The sequence below is a fragment of the Rhinatrema bivittatum genome, chromosome 2, assembly GCF_901001135.1.
Source record: "Rhinatrema bivittatum chromosome 2, aRhiBiv1.1, whole genome shotgun sequence".
Lineage (NCBI taxonomy): Eukaryota > Metazoa > Chordata > Amphibia > Gymnophiona > Rhinatrematidae > Rhinatrema > Rhinatrema bivittatum.
The window spans coordinates 325532452-325558325 of record NC_042616.1 but is presented as its reverse complement, the minus strand read 5'-3'; positions in this window follow the sequence as shown (position 1 = coordinate 325558325).

Sequence of the window (25874 nt, the reverse complement as noted above, 5' to 3'; positions counted from 1 at the left end):
TATAAAATTCAGTTACAAGCCCTGTCCCTTTCCAAAAATTCTCCCTCAAAATTCCCCAAAGCTTATTTTGATTTCCTGGGATATAATAGGAGCAGGAGCAATGCCCATTTTTCAAAATGACACCAATTGACTCTTGACACTTCTTTACTTCACTACGTGGTGGTGGTGGGGGTCAAAGCAACTTCAGGGTTCAACCGATGCCATTTGGAAAATTATCTCTGATGGGCAGGCATGAGTGGGGCTCACTCCTGCCCCCACTAGATCTGAGAGGGTGGGGTAAGGAGAGGGATTCCACAGGCACTTTTGAAAAGGAGTTGCGCTTTTTCTTAATTGGTCAATTTTAGGTCCCTAATGGGACCTTAAATTGACTTTTAATTTTAATTTGGCTGTAGGTGGAAGGGGGTCCCTCTAGAAAATCCTAGAGGTTTTTTTTTTTACTCAGGGCTAGGGAGACACTGTGGCTGAGCAAGCCCTTTAAAACATGGTGGCCCTGGGAAGTGGGGTTGCCATAGCATACTCTACCAAAGTTTAGTATGTCCTGCATTAGTTATTCATGTGGTAAACCTACTTCACTTTAGTAAATTGGCCCCTTATACAGATGCGAATTGGACATTGTACTTTCAGGTTACCTTATAGTTTCAAAACATTCCATACCATTGCTCATGCACTCCACATTCCAGAGGAAGCTCTAAAAGTTACTCATCTCCAAAATTTGGCTAGTCATTCCGGCGATAAAACCACTTCCTCTGCAGAAAATATTTCAAGGAACATTTTCAAGCTTCATCATTTTGCCAAAAATATCTTTGGACTATTATTGCATCTGAAGAGTAAACACATTTGTAGCCATAAAGTATTTCAAAATGGTGTTACTTAGATCAGGGGTGTGCAAACGTTTTTGTGCTGGTACCATATTATACATTGTCATCCATGGCGGTGCTGGGGGGGCATCCCTTGGAGTTCATCATTAAAGCACATCATAGAGAGATCACGTGATGTGGTGAGCAGGGAAGGAGGCTGTCTTCCTAGCTCCGGGTTCTGCTCTCCCCGAAAACAAACAATTGAACTGAAAAAAAAAACCGAAGAACTCACCAAATATACCAGAGAGACCGCGGAAACATCGTGCTGCTTCATTTATGCAAGTGAGAAAGAGATATGAGTGCCAAACCGGTGAGAAAGGACAAAACAAAAATCGCCGAACCAGACTCTAAAATGGCGGACGCTGGCACCGGCCGTGATAGCGCGGCGCTTGACGAACAGGCTGTCACCTGTATCACGGACGCAGTTATAAAAGGTCTTGAGCCTAAATTTGCTGAATTGTCTGAGAGATTCGGGGCCTTAAAGGAAGCGATGGGTGACATTGGGCGTCGGATGGATATTATGGAAGGTCGGGTGTCGGCGGCCGAGGAAGACAGCATGGCGGCGGCCACGCGGCTGTCGGCGGTGGAACAGAGTGTTAAAGCAGCGGAACAAAAAATTGAGGATCTTGAGAATTGAACCCGAAGAAACAACTTGAAATTTATGGGCTTGCCAGAGAATATAACTGAGATGGAGCTTAAAAACATTTTGGAATGTTGGCTGCCGAAAGCGCTAAATCTCCCATCATTGGAAGGCAAGCTGACGGTGGAAAGGGCGCACCGACTGGGGCCCAAAAGAGACTCAGATTGACGTCCCAGGTTGGTAATAGCCCACTTTCTTGATTGGGCACAGAAGAACATGGTCTTTGCCGCTTTCAAAAAATCCAGGGAGCTCCATTATCAAGAAGATAAAATCATAATCTTTCAAGATTTTTCAGCTGCAGTTGCGGCTAAAAGGAAGCTTTTTTCACCGACCTGCAGCACCCTATTTAATAAAAATATCCGGTTTGCGCTGCAGTACCCAGCGGTCTTAAAAATTTGGAACGAGGGCCAACTTCATTCCTTTGACATTCCTGAGAAAGCAGCAGACTGGATCTCCAATCTGGCAACATCAAAATGAGACTTTAGCCTAGGGAGGATTGCAATTCTCAATAAGTGAGGTATCACGGGTGAAATTGAAGACGGTTACGGGTTACTGTATGCCAGTAGCAAATTTCTGTTATGAATATTAGTATGTGTTCTATGTTCAAATGTTTTTTTACCTTATGCTCCATGATTATGTGTAATCCCTGTTAGGGGAGGCCTATAGGGTTTAAATGTTACAGGTTATTAGAGCTGTTAGGGGAGGGCAGAACCGGATCACATTGCCACGGATCTCCGGCCCCATAAGGAGTGGGGCATATACTCTGAAGAACTGATGGGGAGTTGCTCAGAAGGAGTAACTAGTCGGGATTCTGTTGGAGGGAGGGGGAGGGGGTCGGGGCAAGGGGGGATGGGTTTTTGGGGAAGACATACTGTCACTGGTCAGAGAAGAAGGGTCTTTTTGAAAAGGTGTAATGAGATAGATTCAGGGTCATGCATGACAATACTTGTTGATTACGATATGCCAGAAGTATGCGGCGCAGTGGTGAAACTGGGGGTCCAGGCTGGGGGGCCCACCAGTTGGGATTCTCGGAACTCTAGGATCAATGGTCTACTTCCAATAGTGAAAAATGAATAACTTAAAGGTACATTCGTGGAATGTGGGAGGCGTGGGTTCCCCTGTTAAACGCCAGAAAATTCTTAGTGCCTTGCAAAGACAGAAGGCAGAGATTGTGGGGTTACAAGAGACTCACCTAACGGAAGCAGAAAGTAAAAAACTGAAAAGAGGGTGGGTGGGGCACTGCTTTTATGCCCCGGCAGTCAGAAAAAAGGCGGGAATTGCGCTTCTGCTACACAAAAACCTGAGGTTTGAACTACTCCACCAATATGCAGATGCAGAGGGCCGTGTGTTAATAGTAGTGGGGAAACTACAGGGGAGGGAGGTTACTCTGTGTTCGGTATATGCCCCAAACCAATATTCCCATAACTTCTTCCAAGCCCTTGTGGGGATGATTATTCAACTCCAGAGGGGTCAGCTAATCTTAGTGGGCGATTTTAACTGTGTACATGACTCAGAACTGGATCGCTCACAGTCTGGGGCAAGGGCCAGCAACACAAAGGGGAAAGGAATTGCTTATTTGTGCACGGAACTCACAACCTACGGAACGTGATTATACGCATGTGTCTAGAGCACATGCGACGATGTCTAGGATAGACTATATTCTGCTTTCGGACGCCATGTTCCCCAGAGTGCAGGAGGCATCTATAGTTGATGTGGCGATATCCGATCATGCACTGATTGGGGTGGTAGTTCACGATGGTAATCCCTCTCTGCAGAAAAGAATCTGGCGCTTCCCTGCCCATTTGGCAGATGATCTGAAGTTTGGTGACCATCTCCGGACTAAATGGAAAGAATATGCCGAACATAATAAGGCACATATGGATCATCCCGGACTGTATTGGGAAACGAGCAAAGCAGTCATGAGGGGTGAGATTACTTCATATCTGATAGCACAATCAAAAATTCTGCATAAGAAAATTCTGGAAATGGAACAACAATTGGCCCAGGCTAAGCAACGATTGAGCTTACGTAGCAGTGGTGAGAATCTGTCGGCCTATAGGGAGTGCCTACAAACACTCAACGATGCCTTACATCTTCGGGCGCAAAGGACATTATTGGCTGGGGAACATAAACTATTCCGGTATGGAAACAAAGCCGGTAGACTTCTAGCCAATCTCGTCCGGCTGCAGAAGGGGAAAACGTACATAGACAAGTTAAAGGATGCACGGGGGAAGCTCCTCACAACGAGTGAAGGAGTGTGTGCGGAATTCCGACGATTTTACCTGGCATTGTACCAAGACGATAGAGTGGGTGGTTCCTCTGAGGAAAATGCCTTCTTTCAAGGCCTAGATCTTCCCCAGGTCACTGAAGATCAACTGAACAAACTGAATGAACCCATCACCCTGGAGGAACTTACAGGGGTTATCAGGCTCAGTAAGAGAAACAAGGCGCCTGGACCAGATGGTCTGAGTGCTGAATACTACAAAATACTCAAGGACTCGGCATCTGAGGCTTTGCTGGCGTTCTTCCATGAGGCTCAAGCTTCTAAGCGGTTCCCGGATGGAGTGACTAAAGCCTTCATTACGGTATTGGAGAAACCTGGCAAGGACCTGTCTAATCCAGCAGCGTATCGACCAATTTCTCTGCTAAATTGCGAGGCGAAACTTTTCGCTAAAATAATTGCGGATAGACTCAGTATAGTTTTTCCCCATCTGATTATGGAACATCAAGCGGGGTTCGTCAAGGGTTGGGCTATCAGTACCAACATGACAAAACTATTGGTCGCTATGGCGGAGTGTCAAAATAAGGGGCTTGGGGCACTAGTGGTGACATTCGACTCGGAAAAAGCCTTTGATCGTGTGTCGTGGCCCTATTTATTTTCGGTATTGGAACGATATGGTCTTCGAGGGGACATTCTAAATAGCATTTCGCTGCTATATCGCAATCCAATATCGGCGATTTTTGTGAATGGCCAAGTATCGGAAGACTTCAGATTGTATCGGGGCACACGTCAAGGTTGTCCACTTTCTCCGCTCCTGTATATCCTATCGATTGACCCTCTGTTACGTAAGATAGCGGCTGACCCTCAGATTATGGGGTTTACTATTGGCAACCAGAATTTTAACATATCCGCATTTGCAGACGATGTCTTGGTCTTCCTCACGACTCCCCAACTAGCCTTAACCAAGGTCTTACAACATCAGAGGGCATTTGGGGCCTTTGCATGATTGAAAATTAATACAGATAAATCTGAAGCAATGGCATTAGGGCCCAACGTACGAAGAGACTGGGTAGGCCCATTTCCCTTAAAGTGGGTAGACAAGGACATGAGATATCTTGGGATACGTCTTACCAGAGAAGTTCAACAATTGCACAAGGCGAACATTGATCCTCTGTACCAAAATATGTATAATAAACTGACGGGGTGGGCAAATTTACCTCTATCTCTAACGGGAAGGGTATTTTTGTTGAAAATGATGGAGCTACCGAAATGGATATATGTTCTGCAACAATTGCCACTCTGGTTAACAAAAGCTGAAGTAATGCGTATACATAGTTTAGTGCGAAAATTCTTATGGGGATCTCATAAAGCGCGCCTTCCATTGTCCACATTGATGCTGCCCAAAGCTCAAGGGGGTTTGGCATGTCCGAACTGGCGGGACTATAATCTCACATGTCTCCTCCGTCATATTTATGACTGGATCAATGGCACCAGCATATACTCCCCCACGCAGTTTTTAGTAGAGTGGATGTACCCTTATAGGCCTATCAACCTACTGCAGGTACCGGGGACGGCCCTACCAGACAAATTTAAACAGAATTTGCTTCTTCTCTCTGGTAGGGGAGCCTGGAGATACTTATGTAGGAATAAACTGAAGATGGCAGGCACCATATCACCCTACCTGTCTTTTGTAGGAAACCCGCAGTTTCCAGGGGGAATGACATCCCCGGTTTTTCAGTCTTGGGCTGCCCGGGGGCTTGATTGTCTCCAATGTTGTATTGATCCTAACTTACTCACCCTAAAAAGTTTTCAAGATCTTAGAGATCAGTATGGATTGGCCTCTCGGGATTTTTTTGGTTATCTGCAGATTCGACACTACATACTCTCTCTGAACCACGTCTTTGCAGATTTCCTTAAGGCGCCCAACCTTCAAACGTTCTTTATTCACATGGGGCGCAAGTCTAACTCGAGTGGGATGTTCTCTAGGATATTGAAAAGTATGGAGGACACTTCCGTTATAGAGGGTATACGGGACAAGTGGGTGAAAAGGGCTAATCTTAGTCTGAGTGTAGACGATATAAAACTATGTGTGCAGGAGTGCCACAGATTGACTGAAAATATAATACTCCGTGAAGTAAGTTACAAAGTATTGCATTGTATGTACATGTCTAGAACCCAGATGTATGCCGCTAAACTTTGTGAATCTGCTCAGTGTTTGAAATGTGGTACACAGGAAGGAACTTTGTACCATTTATTGTGGGAATGTGCTGCGGTGGTATCTTTTTGGAACTCGCTTATTTTGGAAGTGAGCGGGATAATTGACTCTCCATTGCAGGGTGACCCTAACTTTTGCCTTTTAGGTATACCAGCTTCCGATATGGCTGATTTGGACGCAGCAGCTGTCTCCTTCGCACGGAAAGCTATGCTTATTGGGCTACAGACTATCATGGCTAAATGGATATCGGCGGATCGTCCGGAGAGGGCCCAGTGGAGGTCTCGGATGGTAAACTTAATGCGCTTTGAATACTTATCGGCAAAACGATCATCGCCGCAAAGGATGTGCCTATGGGAGGCAACATGGATACGGTTCCAGAACACTCTTCCACAGGGTCTACTGTCATCTCTTAAACTTCAACTGTCTATGGATTACAAAGAATCAAACCGGGAGTCATGCGGGACCTGAAGTGAATGTCCTTCCCTTTTCTGACCTAGACTGTGCGACAGGGGGGGGGGGGCGAGGGGGGGGATGTGCTAGTATTTTATGTGTTATTTGCGGATGTCAGTGTGAATTTGTTCTAAAAAATTTCAATAAAGAAATGCTATAAAAAAAAAAAAGCACATCATAACTACAATACAATAGCAATAATCATAAGAACAGAGAAGATCAGAAGTAGGACAGTTCACATTACAAACCAGCATGCAAAAAATAATATATATTCATTCAGATTCTGGTGTTACCTCAGTAAAACAGAATCTCTCACTGCTAAACACTTAGTAAAGTAACACAAACTCCTGCAAAAAAGACACCTAGAATCTTGCCAGATCATAAAATTACAGCATTGACTCTCAGGACTCAAATAACAGCAAATTTAGGCCAGGATTCATCATGCCTTGCAGAATGATGAATGCGACGGTAAAGGGAGGCAGGGGGCGAAGAAGGGTGGCGGTGCGGTTTCGCCTGCCGTGGCCATGCTGCACACTATCGCGGGCATAGCGTCACCGAAAAAGGTGGGGCTATTTCCCGCACTACTGCTGGCGATAATGTTCTAAACATTATCACTGGCAGCAGTGCCACCGGCCTATTTCCCTAATCCCCTCCCTAACTCCTCCCTGACTCCTCCCCACCAACTAATTTGAATGCTGCTGCCGCGATAAGGCCTTAATGCATGCGATAATGGCCTTGCACGGCTTGGAAAATAACCTCCTTATTTATGAAAAGGAAGCTATGCAATTATACCAGATGCCAGAACACTAATATACCACCTATTGGAATAACAGAACAAGCCGGCTTGCTATGAATCCCTACAGAGAAACTTCATGCTAGCAGAAATACTGCACGTCAGTCATACATACAAAACACAGACTGTCTCTTACCTAATACAGAAATAAAATACTATAAATTAGAAACAGAAACATGCATATAACACCAAAATAGAAAGCCTGAATAACCAGTCTCTGAACAGTGGAACTCTAAAGAAAGAGCAAAATACAAAAAATATAAGAAATACACATTTCAAAAGAAATATCATTTTTAACCTTTTTTGTCTGATCATTTTTTTTTCTGATCAATTGCTGCTGATCTCTTGTTTCCACTTTTCCCTTGTTGGTCTTTTCCTAATTGCTTCCTCAGGATTTCTCTTCTCTTTCTGTTTCTTCTCTCTCCTCCTATTTTCTTTCCTTTCTCCCTCACACACCAAAACAGGTTCATGCCTTCTCATAGGCTCCCTCACACACACACACACACACACACACACATGGTCTCTCTCTCACATGCTCTCCCATACACATAGAAGCTCTCACTCTTACATGTTCTCTCTCACACACATTCAAACACAAGTTCACTCTCACATGCTTTCCTTCTCACACAAGATCTCATTCTTATATGTTCTTACACACAAGCTCTCTCTCACATGCTTTCAGAATCACACACTCTCACTCTTGCATGCTCTCCCTCTCACATGCTCACACACATAAATTTTCACTCACATGCTTCCCCATACAAGCTCCTAATTTCACGTTTCCCACATAAATGAGCTCTAACTCTTACAAACTCACCTATACACAAGCTTACTCTCACATGCTATCACATGCACACATACAAGCTTACTCTCACATGCTGTACCACAAGCACACAAAAGCTCTCACTTTTACATACTCTCCCACATACATGCACAAACTCTTAGTCTTACAAGATGTCCTACAAACAAAAACAAGCTCTCCTACATTCCTTCACACATAGACAACCTCTCTCTCACAAGGTCTCCCACAAACTCATTCAAGTTTTCTCTCACATGCATTCACAACATACTCTCACATGCTAACCCACACATACATACAAAGCTCTTTCTTGTATATGCTCTCCCACCCACACAAGCTCTAACTCTCAAATGTTTGTTCACATACTCACACTAAAGCTCTCACTCTCACATGCTCTCCCTCATAAACAAGCTCTCATTCACACATGCTGTGCTCCCCCCCCCCACAAATTATCCCCCCCCACACACTTACATTCATTTGGCAATTTGTGTAATTTTACCAGCTAATCATCGTGTGAAATTGATATTAGACTTGTTTATTGTGTAGTATTTTTCATCTTCTCCCCTTTATTAATTTACAGTTTACTCTATACTGATATCTGTTGGTTTTGTTTTATGATCCAATCCATTATTTAAGCTAGAATAGCTCCCCCTATCTAAGTTTTTATTCTCACTTTCTGAACTAATTAAGGTCGTTCTAGACATGATGTACCCAACTAGTATTACACTGACATGAGTCTCTGATTGTTTCTTTCACAAGCGGCATTTTTCATCTACTCCCCTTTATTAATTTACAGTTTACTCTATACTGATATCTGTTGGTTTTGTTTTATGATCCAATCCATTATTTAAGCTAGAATAGCTCCCCCTATCCCAGTTTTTGGACCCCCTGTTCCATGTACCGACTCCATGAGAATTATTGTTCTCTGTTTCAATGTAAACCAATGTGATTTGTATTTCATACAGGAACACCGGTATATAAAAATTAAAAATAAAATAAATAAATAAAATAAATATTTTTTTTCCTCTGAGAAACAAAGGAAAATGAATGCACTCAAGATAAAATGTCTCTAGGATTCTGAGTTGTCCATACCAGAACTGACTGCAAAACACACTGTCATCTGTAGAGTCATACTGGAACATCCAAGGCTGTTTGAGCATGGATCCTAACTAGAACACCCTTGAGAACTGTGCTCCATTCACCAAGAATAGAGATTCCAATAGAAACAGCCCACCCTGGGGTATTCACCACAGGAAATCTCAGTTTCTATATCCCAGAATACCAGGGGTACATCTCTCCCGGCTCACTCAGCTTTAATATATGCTTCTGGTGCCTCACCTTCCAAAAAATGAGATCCTTTACTGATCTGTGGACAGAAAACTTGCAGGGTCTTCACATACCTGTAAGAGTCATTCTTCCAAATTGAGAATTAGCTCATCTCTGAGATTCAGGAAAATAATAACTACTCTAAAAGCTATTCACTGTCACTTCCCTTAGGGGGTCATTTTCAAAGGCTTATCGCGTGCGATAGCATGCTGGGGGCGGAGTCAGGGCAGAGTCGGTGCGGCGAGGGGAGGAGTCGGGGCGGTGAGAGGACGGACTCGGCGATGTCTTTGCTGGCGGCGATAAGGTTAGTAACCTTATCGCCGCCAGTAGCGCGCCTAATAGCACCACCTTTCACGGTGGCGCTATTCGGTGTGAAAGCCGGCAGTGAAGACACTGCGGTGGTGCGAAGACTGCCGGCTTTCACAGGCCCACGCCCCCTTAGCTCCCCACCCTGCATTTTCGCAGGATTCATCATTCTGCGATAGAATGATGAATCCAGGCCTTAGTCTTCTAAGGCTGAATAGGAATAAATCTGAGTATGAGGATATTCAAACTTCACCATCATCCTTTTTCTCTCTGCTTACCCTTTTCATCCAAATGCCCCATTAATATTCTTAGAGAGAAGAACAAAAGAGCTCTGCCCTATGCAGAAAAACTGAGGAAAGCTTCCTCCTGGGAAGAAGAAATAACAGTTCTAGAAAAGGAGCAAGCTTTGCTCTGCCAACGGAGAAAAAAAAGTGCAATTGCAGAAGATTTAAAATGCATCCTATTCCGCAGAAGTTCATATGGCAGCCTTGAAAGAGACCCCACTACCCGTGACACAAAAACATGGCTGCTGTTCCTGCTGTGGCAGTGAGCAACCAGCGGAAACACATAGGGCTGCTTGTACCAGCAATGTGGTTCCCCCCAGGCAGCATTCTTGCCAATGCAGGTCTCCCCTAGACAGCAATATTTAATTGTTGGCTTGTCCCTTTCCTCTGTGCCGCAGCAGCAAGACATCTTCCACCCCAGCAACCACCTAGCATGAGGCACATGAACAAGAAAAAGGCACGGGCTACTCCCCATGCTCTGAGAACTGCCACACCACCAACATAAATGGCCCTGAGCCAATGGAAAAATCACAGCCCACTCTCTGCAACTAGTGTTGAAGAGCTCGTTAACCTCCCATTTGTTGCCCAGATAAACAGTTAATTCTTTCCCTTTTGTTTTTGTTTTTTTTATTTAAACTTTATGCATACAAAGGAAGGAGCAAGAAGGAAAAAAAAGTCAAACTGCAGCTCTTTTTTTAAAGCATTGGAAAAGAAAAAAATTAACTGGGCTGGGTGTGGTGGAGGAGAAGAGAAAGTACAATAACTGCTGATGAAAGCTCTCTTCAGAAACATTGGAAGTCCTCTCTGGTCCAGGGAAATGCTCAGCTGAGGGAGAAAGTATGTGACTTTTATCTCAGGAACTGCCTAAAGCCTCTTCTTCATCATCTGGCCTAACCAGGCTCAGCTCACAGCATGGGAAGTACCTACCAACTGGTGGAAACACAAAGTATTGGCAAGTTGAAGTTGGCGCTGATGCTTATAAGGGGTGACATCAGCAAGTCTGTTGATCTCTGACTCCATCTGCTGGTCAGTGAACACAACCTATTCGTCTAGACTAGTCTGACTGGATGATGAAGAAATGTCTGTTGCTAGATCAGTTTGGCTTCCTCTTGTCACAAACATTCTCTGAACTTGGTAACCTGGAACACTATCAGTGATCCATGTTAGGAATAGAAAAAATGCACACAATTTAATTTTTTACCATTTCTGCTGTTTTGCATGTCCTATATGCAAATAGCACCAGCTAAAAATATGTTAGTGCACAGTATTTGTGCATAGTTCCCACAGTTTGCAAACAGCATGAATGTCAAACAAAAGAAAAAAGTGATTTTTTTTTTTTGCATGCACACCCTATAGAGCTGTGGGAAATGCAACATACATTTTTATACCAATGTCTCCATTTCCCTGGGATGAACACTTTGTTTGTGGGACCTTCCCTACATTCTCTGCTTGGTGATTTGATTGCCTGTTGTTTTTGGAGTCTCAGTGCACCTTTGTATCCTGGATTAGGGGTGGCCAACTGTAGTCCTTGAGAGTCAAAAACAGGCCTGGTTTTCAAGATATCCTTAGTGAATTTGCATGAGATAGATTTGCATACAGTGGAGGCAGTGCATGCAAATTTATCTTATACATATTCATTGTGAATATCCTGAAAACCTGGCCTGTTTGTGGATCTCGAGGACCGGCATTGGACACCCCTGCCCTAGATCCTGAGGATTGACTATTGTCCTTACTTCTGAAAGCAAAAGGCCATTCTTCAGAAGTCAGAGTCCCTGTTGGGAACTCTTTCACTCTGTAAGTCTTGATTTGCAACATCCATTCGGAGACACCTTTTCTACTGTATATAGCCAGCAGGTATGCATGTGAATGCTGAGACGTGCTAACAGTCTCATTAGATGAGAGAAGTATGGTGCTGATCTCAGCTCTGAGATTGAGATCATAACAATTATATATTAGTTCTTCTCATCCCATAGGCATAATTACAGCCCTTTTCTTCTAAGGTAATTAATGGTTCACAGGTTGGATGCTATTAACCTTTACAATGCTTTCCCAAATATTCCTGTATATGTTTTGCCTTTATTTTGCAAACATTTTCCCTATATATGGTGCATGATTTTGGTACTGATGCATTTTTATGAGGGAGGGCTTTTCAAATAAAGCAGACATATAGTTGAAGTGTTAGTCATCTCAGTGATTCCTGGAACTGCTGGCAGAAAGTCTCACTGAACCACAATGTCAGGCGTCCAATATATGTATGTGCTTTTCTGTGTCAGTGGTTAAAAATAAAACAGATCCATTTATAGAACACTAAAAAATAATGTCCCAAAAAACCTACACTTACCTGGCACTGGAATCTAATTTATGCATGTTTCCTCTGTATGAAAATAGGTAAATGTGTCTACATGCAGTGGGGCCGATGCATTATGCCGAGCGCACTCTTAACGAGCAGTTAGACGTGGGTAAAATAGGCTATTTCACTTATTTGCTCATGGAGTTACTGGATACAGAGACAAGAACATTTAAGTAAAAATGTGATATCCTGCAAAAAAAATCTTCATTTCTTTCTCTTCCCTGAGAGACTGTAAGTGTAAAGATCTGAGCAAGGCAACATAGGGAACTCGAGCAATAAAGTATTTGCCTAAAAAAGGCGTATTATTTCTTCTGGATTTTCTATAGTACCGTGTCACCGCATAATATAGTTTGGACCAGAATTAAAATAATAGATCAGAAATCCCATTTATATTTATTTTTGTAAAAGCCAACAAGCTTTTTGCAAGTTTTACTCTGTAAGCAACCTTAAGTGGCTTCTGCAAAGAACATCACAAACGGAGCAAATCTTCAGCTCGCAATTTCCTGCATATGGGAAGAATGCCAGGTACTTATCAATGACATGGTATTGGTCAAGCTTCCACTGGCATTATACAACAAACTGAAAGCTGAAACATTGCTGTTAGAAAAGAAAGGATCTCTTTTTCAAAAGACTCTTAATGCCTGAGGCTTCCTACAATGCCCTAGTACACAATGGCTGAAAAAGCCATGGCATGTCTATGCTTTACAACACTATCACTTAACAGACTTAAGAGGCCTTAAATTAGATGGTGGTCCTCTTAGTACAGTCTGTTCTGTCAATACAAAAAACCTCATTCCACTTGTGTTCAGGCTAACAATGTTCTTATAAGACCTTGCAAATGAGACCACTGAACCTTTTTATTTTTTTGGAGTTTTGACTGCGAGATAGTACCTTATGAAGCATCACGGTCTTAACGTAGGTACTCATCAAGGCCACGGTTTTATTAACAGTAACAAATATTACAACCAGTTTGGAAGGCTAGTAATAACCAAATTACATAAATCTAGAGTTGCCAACTGGCTCCAGATTTTCAGGACAGGTTCATCCAGTCCTGCTTTTACCCCATTGCATGCTGGAATTTATTCTGATTTCCCTATTGCACTGCCTAAGAAAATCAAGACTAAAAATACTTGCAGGCAGGGGAGTAAAATCAGGCCTTGATCAACCTGTCCTGAAATTCTGGACCAGTTGGCAACCCTACATAAAACATCAAAGTGACAATATAGCTTCCTCCTTCAACACAAGCAAGGACAGTTAGACACTTGTACTTACTGACCACAAGCTGAGACCCTAGGACTTTGAATATCCAATTCTTTAATATCCTGAAATGAAAGACTAATGCCCAAACCAACATCAGAAAAGTGAACTCCATCAAGTCTATACAATCTGGGCAATCAGCTGTGATCAACTCAAGACAAAAAACTAAACTCCCAAGAAGAACTACAACTTTTTAAAATTACCCAGTGAAGTAATCTGCACATGCAATCAACAGCTTTTAAATCCAAGCATCTTTTCACACTCTCCTGGGATTTACATGTGATCAAACCAGTTTTGCAAAAATAAATTTACCATGATTCAAAATGCAATCCCTATTAATCTTACAAATAAAATCATCGACTTTAAAAGAACACAAATCATTACCACCCAAATTGATCAAATAGGCCATATGGTCTTTTTCTGCAGCTATATTTCTATGTTTCTATGTAAAATGGGAGCATAATGAAAACATTTAGCGCTCAAAAGATTTAGGAGAAGTTGGTCCCAAAACATGCATCTGATACCAATGGATACTGACCCAAAGATGATGTTAGACCAAGATGAATTCCAAAGCCGAGATTCAGAAGTTCCCTGTGGGCTCCCAGAAAAGCAATGACCACAGATCCATATGATGGCCTTTTGATGAAAGGAAGCTGAACAAGAACTTTAAAAAAGTGCTCTAGCCTTTCGGCTGTCTGGATCCCATCAGTGTACTTTAATAACACGGACTCTCTTGGGCTTTGCTTGCCATGGCTGTCTGGCCCACAGCAGGGCACTCCACAACATGGATTGTATTGGCGCAAGCACTGCTGACGTTTGTACTTGTTCCTTTAGGAGAAATGTGCATCTTGCTTTCTCTCGCTCACTCTTTCCTAAGATGTACTCACAGATTGTAGGTGCTTGTAAACCTGTCTCTGCCTCAGCTGCAAATACTCTCTGAATACTCTTCATTTTTATCTTTATTTAAAATCTTAAATGGGGTATTCAAAAAAATATGATTTAATATAAACAAATCTGTACATAAAAAGAATCCAGTGATAGACTTGTATCTATCTTCAAGCAACAGCAGATATGAAGACGGTCTCAGTCCAGTATCTCTGTGCTAGAACTCCTCAGACTGACTGATACCAGGATAACCCTTCATGCCAGGTGGTGGAAGTCAGGTTCCTGGGGAGGTGTGTATGTGTGTGTGTGTGTGTGTGTGTGTAGGGGGATGGGGATTTCTAGGGGTATCAATTTTTCCCCTCTGAAATCATGTCTCCAGGGTCCTTTTTTTTGTAGATACTCCCACAAGCAGTACTAACATTGTGCTTTTCAGTTCCTTCCCCTGGGATGGAATGGTGAGTAATATTCCTCCTGACAACTAGGATAGTAATTCCTCAAGAACACAGCTCACACCTCAGATGGCTAGACTCCCTCATTGTATTTCTGGCAGGAAAGCACAGATCTTTCCCTGTCCTCCTCCAGACAAGAGAAGAATCCTCCAGAAGCCAGGCACGAGATTCTATACAAATACCTATTACCTACTACTTGACTACAGTCCTTCACCCCACAGAGACAACCCCTTCCCGACCAGTAGTGTGCTGTGCTGGAATATGCCTCTTCCCCTATCCTTGGTTTCAGGCTGTGGGGCCTTTTGTTAGTGACATGGGAACCTCCAAACAGGGGCAGCTCAAGGCAATCTGCTGCCTGAGGCGAGGGATGAGATGGCCCCCCTTGCCTACCCCCCTCTCCCCGGCTCCCCTCTCCCTTTTCCACACACAGACCCATACATGCATTCACTTCTCTCTCTCTTCCATACACATATGATACACACACACACACAAACGCACACCGTCTCATATATAACACACACTCTCTCATACACATTCACAAGCTGCATCCCTGCCCCCAAAGCTAGCTGCCACACACACACACAACAAGCAAGTTTCCTCTCTCACGTGGAGCCTCTTCTCATTCTTCAGCCCAGTAAACCTGTCCTCCGCAACATCCCTCAACTCTTCAGCCGCCACCAGCCTGGCCTCTGACAGCGGCCCACAGCATCACTCCTCTCTTCTGGAAGCAGCATGAAACATCTCTCCTCTCTTCCAGCGTCGGCCCACAGCATCACTGCTCTCTTTAGCCACTACCAGCCTGGGTCAACAGCCGCAGCAGGGGCAGGCAGTATGTGGTGGATGCCATAGTGGCGTTTTGAGAGAGGCATTTATTGCCACCTCAAAATTCTGCCACCTGAAGTGGCCACCTCACCCTGCCATCACAGCTTTTATGCTATGACAGCTTTTATACTGGCTAGGCTGAAAACTCCTGCGGCCTCGATGGAGGTGTTAGTCAGTGATTGTTCTGCCCCTTCTTCTTTCCTTCATCCTAATAGTGGACTAGTACAAGAAAAAATATGTGGACATGTAGGGGTTTTCTACATGCAGGATTTGCAATGATCTCGCCCCATAGATGGTTGCAGGATAAGCCCCAAGAACTGATCCAGAATAGATACAAGCATCAATTATAGGTTCTCCTCTGACGTATTTATTTATTTAAAAACTTTTCTATACCGTCGCTAAGTTATATACCATCGCAACGGTTTACAAATAGGCACATAGACTAAGGTTAGTAAATCTAGGATATCGTACATTCTAACAGGTGCCAATAAAGTTCGGTTACAATTTCATAAATAAAATCATTATTTGAGTAATGTTGGTCAAGTCCAGGTATATTATTGAGTTACTATCTCTTTGAGATATTACTTCTTAAATGTAGGATTGAGTAAATTCATTCTCATCTGCATTACCCTGTACTTTCATTCTCTACCCTCCACACTCTTTAGTGAAGGCTTTTTTAAAGAGCCATGTTTTTAGATTTTTCTTAAAGTTTTGAGATTATTCTGTAATCTGAGTTCGGGGGGCATCGTGTTCCATAGTATGGGCCCAGCCAATGATAAAGCCCTTTCTCTCACTTGGATTAATTTTGCTGACTTTACTGAAGGGATTGTTAGTAGTGCTTTGTTTGCTGAGCGTAAGTTTTTTTGTGGAACGTGTACTCGTAAGGCTGTGTTTAGCCAGTCTGCTTCTTTATATAAATTAGTTTGTGTATGGTGCATAAGGCCTTGTATTTTATCCTGTATTCGATGGGTAACCAATGTAAGTCTGCTAGAGTTCGGTTATATGGTCCCTCCTCTTTTTTCCCATCAGTATTCTGGCTGCAGTATTTTGAAGTATCTGGAGTGGTCTTATCAATGTGCTTGGGAGTCCTAGTAAGAGTGCATTGCAGTAGTCAGTGCTGGAAAAGATAAGTGTTTGCAATACTGTTCTGAAGTGGGCAGGTGTGAGTAATGGTTTCAATCTTCTGAGGACCATAAGTTTTGCGTAGCCTTCTCTTACTTTTATAGATATGTGTTGCTTCAGGTTGATTTCTGGGTCCATTATTATTTCCAGATTCCTTACTTTTATGGCTAGCTCAATTTTTTTATTATTTCTTAGGGTTATCGGTGTTTGAATGATTTCAGTATGTTTTCTCTCAAGGTGAAGGAATTCAGTTTTGTCAATGTTGATAACCAGTTCCATTTGGTTTAGTAGTTGTTTAATTATGTCTAGGTACATGTTAGCTAGACTTAATGTTTTTTTCAATTGTGTCGTCTATTGGTAGAATTAATTGAATGCCGTCTGCGTAAATGTAATGTATTATCCCTAGGCCTGCCAGCAGATGACATAAGGATAGCATATAGGGATGTGAATCGTTTTTTGACGATTTAAAAAATCATCCGATATATTTTAAATCGTCAAAAATCGTTAGAGGCGCGATACAATAGGAATTCCCCCGATTTATCGTCAAAAATAGTAAATCGGGGGAAGGGGGAGGGGAAGGTGGAGGGCAGGAAAACCGGCACACTAAAACAACCCTAAAACCCACCCCGACCCTTTAAAATAAATCCCCCACCCTCCCAACCCCCCCAAAATGTTTTAAATTACCTGGGGTCCAGTGGGGGGGGGGGGTCCCGGTGTGATCTTCCACTCTTGGGCCACGGCTGCGTTAATAGAAATGGTGCCGGCGCTACCTTTGCCCTGTCATATGACAGTCAATAATACATAGTGACATATAAATATATTTTTCAATCTTTATTAATGACAGAAATATTAAAAAATCCCAAACAAATTTCTTTTAAATATACCCCGGATCACCACTTTTTAAAAATTCAACAACACCATACTCTTTCACATCCCATTCATTCAACACATTCACACATCGATTTGTGCAAAAAATAATTTGTGCAAAAAGTTTTTGAAATTCACATTAGATATACAACAGATATTTCATATGTTTTTGATAAGCAGAAAGAGTCCAATTTCACCAGAATTCTTCTTTGTTCCCAGAACATCAAATAATTCAATGTGTCTTTATCCTCTCGACATGTTTCGCCTCTCTTCAGGCTTCTTCAGGAGAGCTTTTGTAAAGTCTCCCACTGCTTATATCCTTGTCCTCAATTGTTATCCAAAGGAATAGTTTCTCTATAAACATTTTACAAATTTAATTAATATTTTTTAAAAATAATTTTCTACTCTCAACATTTATCAAAGCTATTCTTAAACATTTCATCATAAGCTATATTACCTGAACGTCCCAGCTAATCCCTCTTAGACGTGCAGCAGATATCCCCGACTCTTATTTCACATTCATTTTTAATACATCTCACTTCACCTAAAGTCAAGTAAATCAGGAAACTTAAACATTCAAATGTTTAAACATTTGAATGTTTAAGTTTGAATGTTTAAGTTTCCTGATTTACTTGACTTTAGGTGAAGTGAGATGTATTAAAAATGAATGTGAAATAAGAGTCGGGGATATCTGCTGCACGTCTAAGAGGGATTAGCTGGGACGTTCAGGTAATATAGCTTATGATGAAATGTTTAAGAATAGCTTTGATAAATGTTGAGAGTAGAAAATTATTTTAAAAAATATTAATTAAATTTGTAAAATGTTTATAGAGAAACTATTCCTTTGGATAACAATTGAGGACAAGGATATAAGCAGTGGGAGACTTTACAAAAGCTCTCCTGAAGAAGCCTGAAGAGAGGCGAAACATGTCGAGAGGATAAAGACACATTGAATTATTTGATGTTCTGGGAACAAAGAAGAATTCTGGTGAAATTGGACTCTTTCTGCTTATCAAAAACATATGAAATATCTGTTGTATATCTAATGTGAATTTCAAAAACTTTTTGCACAAATTATTTTTTGCACAAATCGATGTGTGAATGTGTTGAATGAATGGGATGTGAAAGAGTATGGTGTTGTTGAATTTTTAAAAAGTGGTGATCCGGGGTATATTTAAAAGAAATTTGTTTGGGATTTTTTAATATTTCTGTCATTAATAAAGATTGAAAAATATATTTATATGTCACTATGTATTATTGAATATTATAGTTGTGTGATATATTAGATAAATTGCCACAAGTATTGCATCCTGTCATATGACAGGGCAAAGGTAGCGCTGGCGCCATTTTGGTTCCTGTCCCCCGACGTCACGAGCACAGGAGATCGCTCCCGGACCCCCGCTGGACCCCCAGGGACTTTTGGCCAGCTTGGGGGGGGGGCTCCTGACCCCCACAAGACTTGCCAAAAGTCCAGCGGGGGTCCGGGAGTGACCTCCTGCCGTATTGCCGTATTGCAAAATGGCGCCGGCCGTATTGCCGTATTGTAAAATGGCGCCGGCCGTATGGCCGCTAAAAAAAAAGGGTCAGGAGGGTGGGGGAGGCTAAGGGGGGGTCGATTTAAAGGGTCGGGTGGGTTTTTTATTTTATCGGGCCATCGGCGCCATTTTAATTAGTGGCAGCCGAGCGCACTGTATAACCTGCACTCTGACGCAGGTTAAAGAGGCGCTAATCCACCCCCTAATGCAATAGGGGGATTAGCGCCTATTTAACCCATGTCCGACACAGAAAGAATGCAATAGCGCTCATCACATGCAAATGCATGTGAATGAGGCTATTACTCATTCACTCCGCATTAAAAAAAAAAAAAAGTGTGCGTCTCAGATGCACATTTTGCTCTCAGATATTAACGCCTGCCTGGAGCAGGCGTTAATAGCTGAGTGCAGGTAAAAGAAGCACAGAAAAGCAGAAAAAACTGCTTTTCTGTGCTTCTTTTTTTTTTTTTACTTAAAAAAAAAACCCCTCAGCAGACCGCCGAGTTATGAAGACTGACACCGGTATACTCAGTGCCTGTTTTCATTGCTGGCAGATGGCTGGTTATGAAAACCAATACTGAGTTTACCGGCGACGGTCTTCATAACTGGCAGCCACGGCGGGGTCGCATTAGCAAGGAGGCGCTAAAGTCACGTAATCGACCCTAGCACCTCCTTAATAGCAAGATCCCCCTAATTTGCGGATAGCAAGACGCCCCCTTGTGGATGCCATGCGCGCATTAAGAAAGCGGGTGCTGACTTTTCATCACCCACTTTCTGCACTTTTTATTGCATCAGCCCCATAATTTCTACTGTGCATTTAGTCTCTTCCAGGATGTTTATCCTGTTGGACTCTATTGCTTCCGGGACATAAAGTGTCCCCCAACCCCAAGTTGATCCTCCAATCATTGTGATATAATTTGTAGCCTGATATAGCACTGTCCCATTGTTTATTAGAGATGTGCAAAGCCCGAACCTTTTGGTTCAGATTTTGTGTTCGGGCCACCGTGGGAAATTTTGTATTTCCCATGGTTCGGGCCTTTGTAATTTGGGGATCCGAATTTCAGGTTAGCGCACACTAACTCCCATTAGTGCGCACTAACCCAAAACTGAATTTTCTTGAAATTTCAGAAAAATTTGGTTCGGTTTTTGGGTTCCACAAATTGGTTTGGTTTTCGGGTTCCCAAAACCAGGATTAATTAGGCAATAGAGATGAGCTTTGCTTTAATGGCTCGGGTCGGGTTTCGGTTTGGGCGCTTTGTGGGAAAACTTGTTTTCCCATGGATCGTTTTTCGCCAAAAACGAAACTGGAACCCGAACCCGAAACTGGAAAAACGAATAAAAAAAACAAAACATGAATCGGAAAAAATCCCCACACCAACCCTTCACATTTACTTTCTTATAACCCCCCCACCATCCCAATCCCTCCCCAAGACTTACTAAAAGTCCCTGGTGGTCCAGCGAGCGAAGTGACAGGGGCTGACCTTTGGCACCGGTAGCCCCTGTGACATCATAAGTGCAAGGCTATCGGCGCCATTTTGAGTCATAGCAGGCCTGACAGCCCGATGGCATGGAGGGAGAGATCGTTCGCGGGACCCCGCTGGACCACCAGGGACTTTTTGTAAGTCTTGGGGAGGGATCGGGATGGTGGGGGGTTATAAGAAAGTAAATGTGACGGGTTGAGGTGGGTTTTTTTGTTTTTTTTAATAAATGTGCCCCTCCCCCCACACTAACCCAAAAAACAAATTTTCCCTGAAGCTCGGGGAAAATCCGTTTCGTTGTTCAGGTCCCCCCGAACCACAACAAATTAGGCAATTTTGTTGAAATTGCCTAATTCGTGATAAATGAATGAACATCTCTATTAGGCAATTAAATTGCCTAATTTGTCCTAAAAGATTGCACATCCCTGTTGTTTATCCTCCTTCCATCATGTCTGTGAGATGTCAATTATGTCGATCTCATCATTCACCTGTAAATGGAATAAAAAATAAATAAAATAATTATGGAGTGGAGTAGTAGCCTAGTGATCAGAGAAATGGGTCCTGAATCAGGGAAGCCAGGGTTCATTTCCCACTCAGGGATTGTGAACGGAAAATTACTTCTCACTCTGGAACAAATAAATGTGATGAATAAATGTTTTCAGTAGAAGAGGATCAGAAGGTTCATCTGCATATGGTTCCCAGCCCCTGGGAGAGGACTCTAGAGGTCACAGAGAGTGATCCAGGCTTTGAAGTCTACAGTCTCAGCTTCCAGAGACCCCCACACCCTTTGCAGTAGAAGAGGACTGAAAGGCTGAAGAGGATTGGTAAGTATAGCTTTGGGAAATCTTAGGACTTATCAAGTTTTGGGAGAGGTGAAATAGTGTTTTATATTCTTCAGAGTTTGCGAGTGAGGTAATGAACAAGCCAGAGAGACTTAATTCTAGTGTCTGTCTTTCCCTCCATCCCACCCACCCCTTGCTCATCCTTTGATTTATAGGAAAGAAACACTTCCTCATTAAAAATCATTCAGGCTCTTATCTAAATCACTCTATTGTACCAGCTCTTATTAAGGGTTTAATCAACCCCTCGTAAGTTACTACCAGATTAATAGTGAATAAACCTATACATTTAAAGAACTCTTATTCTACACATTCCTACTCTTGTAGCAACATAAACTTAACTACGAACTCAACAGGACCCATTTCTCTGACCACTACGCTACTACTCCACTCCATAAGTATTTTATTTATTTTTTATTCCTCCTTACAGGTGCTTCAAAGCAGATTATATTCAGGTACTGTAGATATTTCACTGTCCCCAGAGGGCTCAGAAGTTTGTACCTGAGGCAATGGAAGGTGAAGTGACTTGCTCAAGGTCATAAGGATTGGCAATAGGATTTGAATTCTGGCTTCCTTGGCTTGCAGCCCACTGCTCTAGCCACTAAGCTGCTCCTCCACTCAGTTAATATGTTTTGAAAAGCACTTTTCAGGAGGTAGTAACTTTTGCTAGGCATTTGTATATAATTTCCTATTATTTAGGGAATTAAGATATGTGCTCTTGCTTATTGTGCTGATATACTGTACATGTTCTGTTTTTTATTTGTCTCAGGTGTTCTCATAAGCACCTGTTTTATACAGATATTGTATAGAAAATATAGGTTTTCATTGTTTCACATAAGACAGTAGTCAGTGTTATTATTTTCTTAGTTTGTTTGACTACAGGGCAAATACCCCATTCTAGAAGCCACTATACCTACTAAGGAGCACCATCCTATACATGTTAACGCTGCAGGTTCAGCTACTGCTATATCAGATGGCAAAGTAAGAAGCACTGAGACATCATACATACCAGTGAGCTATAAGTGAGCAGACCTGAAAGCTGCTACTTGGATGTGACTTGCCAGCCCAAGACAAAGCACAATTACTTGATAAATGGGCAGTGGGTCTCACACAGTATCTGTCTTCTGATGCCAAATTAGCCATAGCTTCACTTGTGCAATGCAAGCATAGGGTGTGGGAGTAGCACAATGTAGATGCAGCTTTCGGTGTATTCTAATGTAGCAGAATTGTACACACGTTACAGCTACTATTGTGTATGGTGTCCTGCCACTGAGGAACACATTGAAAGTAAGTGTGTCTTGTCTGTATCAGAGACAGCTGTGTACATGATTTGTGGGTATATTATACACTAACTTCTTTATACTACTACATTATATATCCTGAGGTCCATCAACAAATGCCATCTAGATGGAAAAGTCAAAAGGTATCTCTCTAAACAACTAATGTGCTATATTATAGCCATATAAGTTATTATCTGGCTATAGTTGACAGCTCCCCCCGACATCTGATGCTCTCTCACCCATTGCCTTTAGTGGGCCTATTTGTTAAGGTATTGAGTGGGTAGATAGGTGGGAAAGCATCTAGTCTTAGGGAGGAATTGGTAGTTGTGGAGCATTAGATGATGTCTACTTTTTGGGGGGAGGCAGGGGTGGAGGGAATGGGGAGGGCAAGTGCTGGTACAGTGCCATCTACTTTCAGGATCACATGATAAAGGGGTTGAGGAAGGCTCAGGGCCAGTGGGTTGATAATACCTGGGGAAGAGGGGATGGCAAGAGGATTGCCATGACCCCAATTTGATGTTATGCTTTTCTAGATGGAGCACCAGTTACCCACATATCTATAGAAGATTTCCTGATAAGCAGACAGTGAGCCAGCCACACAAGTCCGGATCTCTTTAGGCTTAATCAGCCATATTTATATGCTGGCTGGTTAGACCTACAGTTATCTGGCCATATGTAGCTGCATAAAATTAGGGTAAAAATATTGGGGCTGATTTTAAAAGGTATGTGCGCGGTGTACATTTGTGCATGCTACCCGGCGCGCACAAATGTATGTCCGATTTTATAACATGTGCGTGCAGTTGTGCGCATGTTATAAAATCAGGGGTCGGCGCACACAAGGGAGTGTACACTAGGGGTGTGCATTCGGATTGACCGCATTAGTAAAACGCAACTCATATTTTTTTTTAACTTAAAAAATTGATTCGACATAAACGATCGGATTTCCCACATATCGAACATAGATATGTTCGATATGTGGGAAATCGCGATTGTTGAGCCAAAATAAAAATATAAACCCCCTCACCCTCCTTAATCCCCCCCCCGACTTACCACAACTCCCTGGTGATCGAGCGAGGAGTGAGGACGCCATTTCTGCAATCCTTGGCGAGAAGCATGTGACGTCGGCGGCACGTCGAGTGACGCCGGCGTCACGTGATTCCCGGCGAGTTCGCGCCGGACGGCTCGTTCGGCCCAAAAATAACTTTTGGCCAGCTTGGGGGGGTCAGGAGGCCCCCCCCAGCTGGCCAAAAGTACATATACCCAACTCATTGGATTTTTTTTATGTCCATATTGGCCGCAAGTGGGACTCCCTTTCGGACATAAGAAATATGAACATAAAATTTTGCTCTGCACATCCCTGGTGTACACTAGTGCACTTTGCACGTGCCGAGCCCTCGGGGAGACCAGCTGGTTTTCCCCATTCCCTCCGAGGCTGCTCTGAAATCAGACCGGCTTTGGAGGGAACTTTCCTTCTCCCCCTACCTTCCCCTCCCTTCCCCTCCCTTCCCCTCCCCTCCCTTCCCCTACCTGTCCTGCCCCCCAGCCTGAAAAAAAACCCCTGTATGCCTGCCATCTGAGAAAATGGCGCGGGCCATCCATTGTTCCTTCCATGTGATAGCGGCCGACCAATGGCATCGGTAGCCCGTCACATGGTAAGGGAAAGGGCCACTGGCGCCATTTTGATTAGTGGCAGCCAACGGCCCGAGAGGGAGAGATCACACTCAGGACCCTGCTGGACCACCAGGGCTTTTAGTAAGTCTTGGGGGGGGGATCAGGATGGTGGGAGGGGGGGGTTGTCATTAAATAAATTTGAAGGGTTGGGGTGGGTTTTTTTTATGGTTTATTTCACCGAAGAAAAAAAAAGAAAAAAAAAGAAAATGAATTTTTCCAAGAAGCGCCCGACCCCAAGCCCGACCCGATAGCTAAAAACGATGCAAATCTCTAATAAAGTGATACGTGATGCATGAAATGACACAGAACACAATAGAGTATCGTGCAATGCAATACCTAAATACAAGATGTGCTATTTCATTAGCTTCCCTAACCACATCCATCATTTTATGATGGGACACTTACATGACATATTTCTGAATGGCTTGAATGTAGGGGTAATTGGCTGGATAAGTAGAACTGCCTAGTTATGCCCACCACCTCCACACTGACTTTCTGGCTAATTACTTAGCCAGATAAGTGACTTTACTGACTAAGTGGTGACCACTGTGTGTAACTGGATATTGATCAGCTGCCACTTAGCTAGATAAGTCCTGCTTATTCAGCTAAGTAGCATTTGAATATCAAACTCTGTTATCCTCACTTGGTGGTTCCATAACAATTCTGGTGACAAAAGAAATGTTAATAACTCATTCTGTAAGCAATAAAAGGGTATATGTAACCAGGAGGAGACTGCCTGCTCCCCTTCCTCTTCCCTCTCTGGGGGATACTGACCATGCTATGGTAACTTTCACTTATTACCTTATATGTGATCCAAAAAGTCTAAGGACACCTGTTTGTCTCAGAATCAGACTGCTTTATTTTTAGACACTTCAGGTTTAGCAGTTAGAATAAAATAAACACATGCTTTTAATGTTCTTAACACTGTACAGGTTTTTACTGAGTAAAGTTCTGCATCGTTATTCATTAGTAAACTTGGCATATCAGAGACCTCGACTTGCTTTGGTTTTATTAATTAATAAACATAACTAGTTAGCCCTCATGTCTGTAGAAGATTACCATCGGTTCTCACCCTTATAGAGATCCAGTTTGTGTTGCGTCGGAGGTGGACCCTTGGGCCGAGGTGAGGTTGATGCAACCCATAGGAAGGGACCTACGGATCCCCACCATCGGCAGGTGGAGTGGGCTGAAGATAGAGGCCACTGGAGTTTCACCTATACCATCCCTCGTTCCCCGCGGGTTGAGCCTTTGGGTGCTGGGGCCGGAAGGATGTAGGTGGGCCTCGAGGTTGGTTCATGAAGTAAGGTGGTTCAGTCCAGAGACAGCAGTCGATAGATAGCATAGTCCTACCTTGGACTGGGTTCGGTACGGGAACTCAGGCACCAATGGAACGAGGTAACTGGAGGTGCCAGAGCAAAGAAAGGCGGAAGC